Below are 8,313 nucleotides of genomic sequence, written 5' to 3'. Positions count from 1 at the left end.
ATTGGTTCAATAAAAACCAATCAGATTGGTTAATCTATATTCAAATTTTGATCCCGTTTCTGTGATATTTGCAAGGTGATTGCACAACAAATGTTCGATTTCACACGTTTTGGAGCATATTCCAAGCCAATGTATCATAGTATGTGTGTATTTGTTCGATTATTTCTCTCATGAAGTTCACAAAAAATTACAGTTCAATCATTATTAAAAGGCTTTATTTCCCTACCAGCTTTAGAACCCCATCGAGCAGGAAAGTCGGAATTTAAAAGGCAAGTAAATCTTTCAAACTGTTGTAGCATTTGAATTATGTGGTACATTTAACTACTGAACCTTTCAGAATATTGTCGAATTGGGCATGGCATTGAATAATAGTAAATATAAAAACTGACAAAATCGCAAATGTGGTAAATTTCAAGGCTAAATATTGCAAATTCCAGTGGAAATATGGCGTTTTACCGCCATGCATACATAGCTATTCACAGGTATGATATTCACGCGTTTTATATATTCAATATTACACATCAAAGCGGCCTAATCCTTAGGATATTGCCCAAAATGCAAACGAAAACCGGTTGCAGTGGTTTAGTTCAAATATTCAGTACTATTTTGATATATTTAGCGTCAAAATCGAACCTTTAGAAGATTTTTGCCGATTTTTTATATAAACATACCTGATGATATGAATTATCGCATCACCGGCAATAATATTTCACAATAATAAAAATATGGAAAACAAATTCGGGCAAAAAGCTGAAATTCTGACCTAGTTCCGATTCGAGCTTGTCTTAAGCACGTGCTTACCAACGATTATCGCTTAGCACTTATGAAATGCTATTTCTTCGATTCTTTTGCACATCCTAGCCCAAGAATTACTCAGAATTACAACAGATTGATAACATGTAAAATTGGGACGATTCGAAGACAACAGAGTACCAAAAAGCAAAAAGATATGGAATTTCTAAAATATATCTTGCTATGGGTGAGTAATTTGAGATAACAAAGCAACCTATTATTTTGATTATTGTTTTTACTTATAATACAATGCAGGTTATAACTATATGCTGGTTGGAATATACTTTCAAACAATCGTTTCAACTGCTATCGTTTAGTTGTATTCCGGGGTCTTTAGCCCAAATATTTCTGAGATATTTAATGTCTTGCTTCTGTGCAACATTATTGTCGGGAGTAATAGCCTATTTTGCTGTACAGTTCCATTTATCATTCATTTTACACTAGTGTTATATAAAATATAATTTTTTTATTCTCTCTTTCCTATTATGTAATTGCAGAACGAATATTCAATATATTAGTGTACCAAATAAAAACTCATTATGACAATCGCTATCGGACGTCTATTGCATCGGAGATACGACTTGTGGTAAGCCAAATTCAATGTTATTTCTCGCGATTTTTCTATGAAGTCTTACATTGTGGTTTTTTAAAGATTCTTCAATGTTTCCTCAGTTTGCGAGCTGAGAACTAGCCCTTGTGCAAGACAAAATTGGAAAAGTTAAATTCACTTCGTATGTTATTTGTTCTGAAAGGAAAAGGTTGGTTAATGATGATAGTGCAACGCATGTCAGGTATTCTGCTTCCAAAATTCCTTTTTAGCTCGCCTGCACTTTAGTGCAAGAAAGCTATTGCTATAGTCTTGTCGTCCCCGTCCCCGTCCGCGTCCACACTACATGATAAGTAGAATGTTAAGATGCCACTTTTATATTCCCATTATTTTCAAATTATCTACTTAAGGAGTCTATTTGTTGGGAAAGAACCATTTACCAGGGGGAGTGAACATTATACAACAAAATATAATGATAAGGTCAATGTTAAAATGCTATATTTTTTGTATACTTTGGCTTTACATCAGAGGAATCATTATCAATATAAGTCATCAATATGCATTGTGACTATTTAGTGCCATTTGGTACACATTTATACAATAATAAAGAGAGTTTTGCTCAAAATTATCAAATGATAAGGTGAATGTTAAGCTAATTAGCATAATGATAAGGTCAATGTTAAGATGTTATATTTTTTAAATATTACGGCTTTACATCAGAAGATTCATCATAAATATAGCTCATCGATATGTCTTGTGACTATATGGTGACATTTAGTAACATTTACACAAAAATAATGGGAATTTTTTTCAAAATTTTCAAATGATAAGGTGAATGTTAAGCTAATTAGCATAATGATAAGGTCAATGTTAAGATGCTATATTTTTTAAATATTATGGCTTTACATAAGAGGAATCATCATAAATATAAGTCATCGATATGCATTGTGACTATTCATTTATACAATAATAAAGAGAGCTTTGCTCAAAATTATCAAATGATAAGGCAAATGTTAAGCTATTAGCATCATGATAAGGTCAATGTTAGAGTTATCCAGAGTTATCACGCTCATTACGATTTTCAGGGCTATTGTGTAGCCCTGTTTTTTTTTAGTTCAAAGTTGTAGCTGAATTATATTTAACGAAAGTATTTGTACAACCCTAAGCCAAATGAGAAACTTTCAAATATTTTCACCTGTATGCTACCATTTGTTTGTATTGTACATGTACAATTATAAACTTTGAGATTGTGTTTATAAATGATTAGTATATAAAACATAGTCCAACGTTAAAGTTGTAATTTGTAATAAAAAGATCGGTAATTTGTGCTTCATACAGATACCTTTCATACAGAGTTTAGCCTTATTCTAGACAAACAGTGCAGGCGAGCGTTAGGTGATTTCAGCACCTCTCTGGTTGCTTTACCGGTAGCTGATGTCAATTGGGGCCATGCTCTGTTCAGCCCCTGTTACCTCTACTTTTTGGTAAAAAGTGATTAAATTCAAAAAAATTCAAATTCAATACATCCTCACTTTTGTTTTAGTTCTGCAGAAGATAAGACAACCGAAATTGTCTCACTGCCTTACAACGAGGCAATGAATGTTATTCTTGTGTGCTTACAACAGGTAAACTTTTCCATCATAATATATCATCTGGCATTAAGTTTCGATTGAAGTTCAACTTTCTTCATTTTCTAGAAATTGGAATGGGAGGTGTTGTTTTGTTCTGAGAAACTTTCCAGAGGCACTGCAAGATAAAAACTTGATACATTCTTGAAAGCACTACTTACGTTTAATATGTACAGTGTTATCTAAAATGGCAAGGGAAGTAAAGTTGTGCACTTTTCACACCAAAATCATGAACTAAAAATTTTACTTTGCATTCAGGTTTGAAATTATGATTTTTCTCCTGGATTATTTCGTGTTCCTCATGATATGCGCCGACCTCATTTGTTCGCTAGAATTTTTCCAGTACGGTTCTTATCATTCAGTTTTTTGCATCTATCATAATATCTTACCATAACTATGCCAAAACCATACCATACCATAACCATACCACAACATATCATATAATCATATCATATAATCATATCATACCATAACTAACCATAACCAAATCATACCATACGATAACCATATAATTCCAAAATTATATCACACCATACCATACCATGACCAAATCATACCATACGATAACCATATCATACCATAATTATATCACACCATACCATACCATAACGAATTTATACCATAATTATATCATACCATACTAATAATTTAATTGGATATTTTATTGTAACATGTGAAGGTATTAACAGAGCTGTGTACGTACAACATTTTTATTGGTCAAGATGAACAGGTAAGAACCTGCTTGACTTTATTTTCAGCGGTTGTCTGTTCTCGTTTAAACGTTGTTGTATATTTCGTCTAGTTTTGTCTGATGCGTACTTTGGAGATTGGTTTGGTTGCTCATTCCGCGACGTTATGCGTATCCTGTCTCACCATATGTATGTTAGAAATGCCTTGCCAGTTATGGCAAGGTAAGGCTACTTAAGATAGTCTGGAATTTGAGACTTTTTTATGTCCATTAGCACTTTGTAAAGAATGAAGTTGATTTAAGTAATTGCAGCGTTTTATAAGTATATTGCTTTGGAGATATTTGAAATCGTGCCTTGATAATGCACTCAGTGAATTTACAGAAATGTACTTCAACAAACTCCAGCCTAAATGTAACGTCTCTTGTTATGCGAGATACTCCTTCACAAATACAAAATTTTTTAGCAATAATTTCTAAATTTTCGTTCCTTAGACTGCTCCCAACATATCTGGAAAAGTTTACTAAACTTTCGCCAACGCCTCAAGTTGTCATACCACTGTTAGAATTGCTTCCTGGTATGTTTCTTAAAGTTTCGTAAATTAAGAAATCTTTTGCGAAATATCAATGTACCCCCTAAAGAGAGGATTCTGATTGAGCAATTCTGCCGCTAACCATAGTTGATCGCCTTTTTGTACAATCAGCTGTGTTAAAAATCTCGTATTTCTGTTTACCAGATGATGGAGATTTGGATAAATAGAAATCGCATACATAAAAGGTATATGTATAGCTTTCGTTGCCAGTCATGATATTAGGATTGAAACCGCACATCAAAATGGGCCTCTTGTAAATATAATCAATAAAAATATACCTGGAACGTGTAGTAGGTGAAGCCACGAATAGAAATTGAGGAATACTAAAATGGTGGCTAGGAATATTTTTGTATACCTCTTCTCAGCTGTACGCAGTTCAGCGGACAGCTAGTGATTTGCATCGGTTATCAAGCCAATCAGATTACGGCTAGTTCATTTATAATACCCAGCCTCCTCTTTTTGACGTGATTTGCTAGCCTGATTTCGTATTATAATTGGGTCAATTTTGTTTATTTTCCAGACTTGGTCTTGAAGCTAGAGGAAGAATTGCATACTGTAACATCTTCATCGTCCAAATAATTACACATCCCGGCAGGTGCAGTATACAATTTATTTGAAAACATTGTTGAAACAAGCATTATATGACTGCAGCCTCGTTAGAAATGCCTTAACTTTTGCAGTCTTTTGTCTTTTTGTCACCCAGTTACATTTTCGAACTTCTGGTCAAAGTACGAAATCACTCGAGAAAGTGATTTCATTGTCCGTTGCAAGTGAGTTTATGAAGTGGTTTCCGAGCTTGTTTCAACATTTCATTTGTTAAATTTGATGTGCAAAGGATTTTAGGCGATTATTGAGTTGGAGCAAGCTCTGGATGATCAATATGCCAGTATTGCAGCAAAATATTGTTAAAACTGGGAAATGAAATGCATACATTATTTAAGCAAATCTTCTTCAATGTAGATCAAATTGGTGGTGCAATACAAAGACAGTTCGCGGACGCCTTGAAAGTATGTTACAGTAGTCTTTGACATGATAGAAGACTTAGTGGTAGAAATTTGGGGAAAGGGCTCGTATGTTGATATTTTTTGACGTTTATTGCTGTAATAGCTTTCTTGTAACTCCCCTTATCTACATGTTTTCAAGCAGTCGTTAACCTGGTTTCCTTTGTGTCGTAATTGTTGTAAACAATCATTTTCGTAAACAATCATTTTCACGGATAAAATCTAGTCCAATCTTTCCACATTATAGCATCCCAGGTAGTTTTTCAGAACGGCGATGCATTAGGGTCGAGCGAAAAGAAAGATGTGCAACAAGCTGGCACATTTACGGTGCAATCATCTCAACCTGTGTGTATTAAAAGTAAATCTGCATGGCAGGTAGTTAATGAAAAATAAGACAATTCATGTATTGCTGTAGCTAAATTAAGTTTCTTGTTTTTTAGGTTCATGTTCAACAGCCAGCGAATGACGGTTGGAAGAGGAAGCAACTGGATGTTTGGTCAACCAGCAAAGCAGCTGGTGGCGTCAAAGGTGATCAATTACGTCCACCATAGCATTAAGCTACAAGATGATCTTTTGTATAGTCATTTTTTAATAACGGTGATTGATTTAGGAAACCTATAACGGCTCTTCATTACTTTTTGACGCTGTTAAGAAGTTCTACTGTATAATTCTACAACAAATCTGAGGAATTACAAACCGATTTCATATTCTAATTGGGAAACTCGTATTTTAGGCTATTCTCTGCTAGTTGGGCTATTCCCTATAGTTATGCTGATCGGATTCATATCTTTACAATTACGTGTGGCTCCAGGAAATCTGATCAGAACTTTTCATGCTACAGCGATATACCAGTGGAAATTCAAAACCTACATGTCATCAAGAAACATCAGATGTTTGTTGGAATCCTCAAAAGTTCTAAACTCTTCGTACAAAAACAGGTAGAAATTTTTTTAATATATATTTTGAAAGGAGAGTCTCTAACCCCTCATCGTTTCTGGATTACTACTACTTTTAAGCGGTGTACATGCAATAATACCACTACACTATCAGTGGCAATTCTAAGGGCGTCCCCTTTTCCACAGGAACAACGTGAACTACTTGACAAAAATGGGGATTGCAATAGGTAAGTTAAAAAAATTAAATCGTAGGAAAATGTCTAGTTTCATGTTAACCTTAATATTAAAATTTGCCCAGGCTCGTCCAGATGAATTGTTCGTCTCTTGTATAAATACAGCTAATGTATTTTTATACAGATTAATCTTACTGGACCTTTGATGGTGCTTCCTTAGGTCGAAATTCTAAATCTTTAGGGTTTTGTGTGTTGTAAAACTGATTATAGGAACGATTTTCATATCCTAGTCCGTTACGTTAATTCACAATGATATCTTTTGTTTTGTAAGAGTTTTGGTCTATGGAACCGACTTGAGACACAAAAAACTATTTTTGTTGGCCACGACGAAAAAAAACGAATTTACAGAGGTTAGTTCTATTGCCATCCAGCAAAATCTTAAGACTAGACTTTAACAAATGAATATATAGTTAAACAGTTCATCTGTACGTTTTTACGAGGACGAAAAACGGATCATTTTGATCAGGAGGTTATGTTCAACTAAATAACTCGCAATGACAAGCTGATTGAGGTTTGTCAAAGGATTATGGTCTGTTTTAGGCAATGGAAGGATTTTATGAAAACGTTCGCAACCCATGCAGAGAACAAGCGTGCTGTTTCTTTCTTTCGTTTGCCAAAGAAAGTATGGTGTCTACTGTATTTTTTCGACGTATTATACCAAAGTCTTTAAACACATACATTTAAGACGGCTTGTCAAGTTTAAAACCTTGTATAGTAATAAGCTTGTTGGCGAATCTGCTGAAAACCTGTCAGATTTGGTGGAAATAGGTAATAATTTCATGTCCAGTGTCCGCGAATATAATCCTTGATTCAAATCTTTTAGTATAAGCAATTACAGGGTTAGGGTGAGGTTTAGAATTAAAAGTTAGGAATAATTTCGTGCATCCTGGACATGAAACAAGTTATGGACATGAAACTTGATCGAAACTACAAGTTCAAACACATCCTGATAACAGACCGTCCAAAAAAATGATACGAGCCTCGGATGTTTTACAAGAAACTCCTGTGTTTCTCACGTTTAGGTCAGAAAAACCGGGAAACGAAGATTTAACTGTTGAAATTGACATTTCTATTGATTTTTGTTTGAGACCGAAATATGTGTGCCAGGATCAGGTGACCAGCTGTGCATTCACCCCCAGGTTCTTGAACAAGAAACACACACGGCCAAGGCAAGTGTAAATGACTTCATTGACCGTTGGTAAATAGGCTTGTAGCTCAATTCTACATACCATGTACCCATTTTCTTACACGGTCGATACACTGAATAATTTACTATCTACTGTATAGGTGCACAGGTTGTATAACCTCCCTCGCGATATTTTGCCCTTAAAATAAGGTAGTAATCCCCACAGTTCATAAAAGTTCTCTTGACTATTTTCAGAGGCATTTGTGCCATACAAAGGTGTTATCATGCAAAGACGTGTCATTAATATAATTTGCTGCAACAAGGTACTACCACTAAGAGATGTTTATATTGGGCTATTCGGCCATTGCCATTGGCGTATACAGTATCGTCAGATATTGTTTGGTATTCACTATATTAAATATACACACTACATTTAGGCTCAACTCAACATATATATGCATGAGCGATATACTTATGCTGATCGGATTCATATATTTACAATTACGTGTAACTGCAGGAAGTTTAATCGGAACTTATTTCATCCTACAGCGATATACCAGTGGAACTTCAAAATGCACATGTCATCAAGAAACATCAGATGTTTGTTTGAATCCTCAAAACAGTACCCGACTCCGCAGTTTAAATTCTTCGTACGAAAACAAGTAGAAATTTTGTAATATATTTTGAAAGGAGAGTCTCTAACCCCTCTTCTTTTCTGGATTACTACTATTTTTAAGCGGTGTACATGCTTAATACCACTACACTATCATTGGCAATTCTAAGGGCGTCCCCTTTTCCACAGGAACACGTGA

The 8,313-nt window shown here is 34.7% G+C and overlaps 2 long non-coding RNA genes across 2 annotated transcripts; both read left to right on the top strand.

The window, feature by feature from the left end:
- Positions 1–1,337: 1,337 nt before the first annotated feature.
- Positions 1,338–3,051, top strand: LOC114544150. Its single transcript, XR_003690310.1, has 4 exons — positions 1,338–1,378; positions 1,445–1,550; positions 2,883–2,964; positions 3,037–3,051. It is a non-coding gene; the product is annotated as an uncharacterized LOC114544150 (long non-coding RNA).
- Positions 3,052–3,657: 606 nt separating this feature from the next.
- On the top strand, positions 3,658–4,186 carry LOC114544148. Its single transcript, XR_003690309.1, has 3 exons — positions 3,658–3,697; positions 3,770–3,878; positions 4,148–4,186. It is a non-coding gene; the product is annotated as an uncharacterized LOC114544148 (long non-coding RNA).
- Positions 4,187–8,313: the final 4,127 nt, after the last annotated feature.

The sequence above is a fragment of the Dendronephthya gigantea genome, unplaced genomic scaffold (genome assembly GCF_004324835.1).
Source record: "Dendronephthya gigantea isolate DGI-Jeju-01 unplaced genomic scaffold, DenGig_1.0 000664F, whole genome shotgun sequence".
Classification (NCBI taxonomy): domain Eukaryota; kingdom Metazoa; phylum Cnidaria; class Anthozoa; order Malacalcyonacea; family Nephtheidae; genus Dendronephthya; species Dendronephthya gigantea.
Note: the sequence above shows the minus strand (reverse complement) of the source record. Positions and strands in the feature narration are given on the sequence as shown.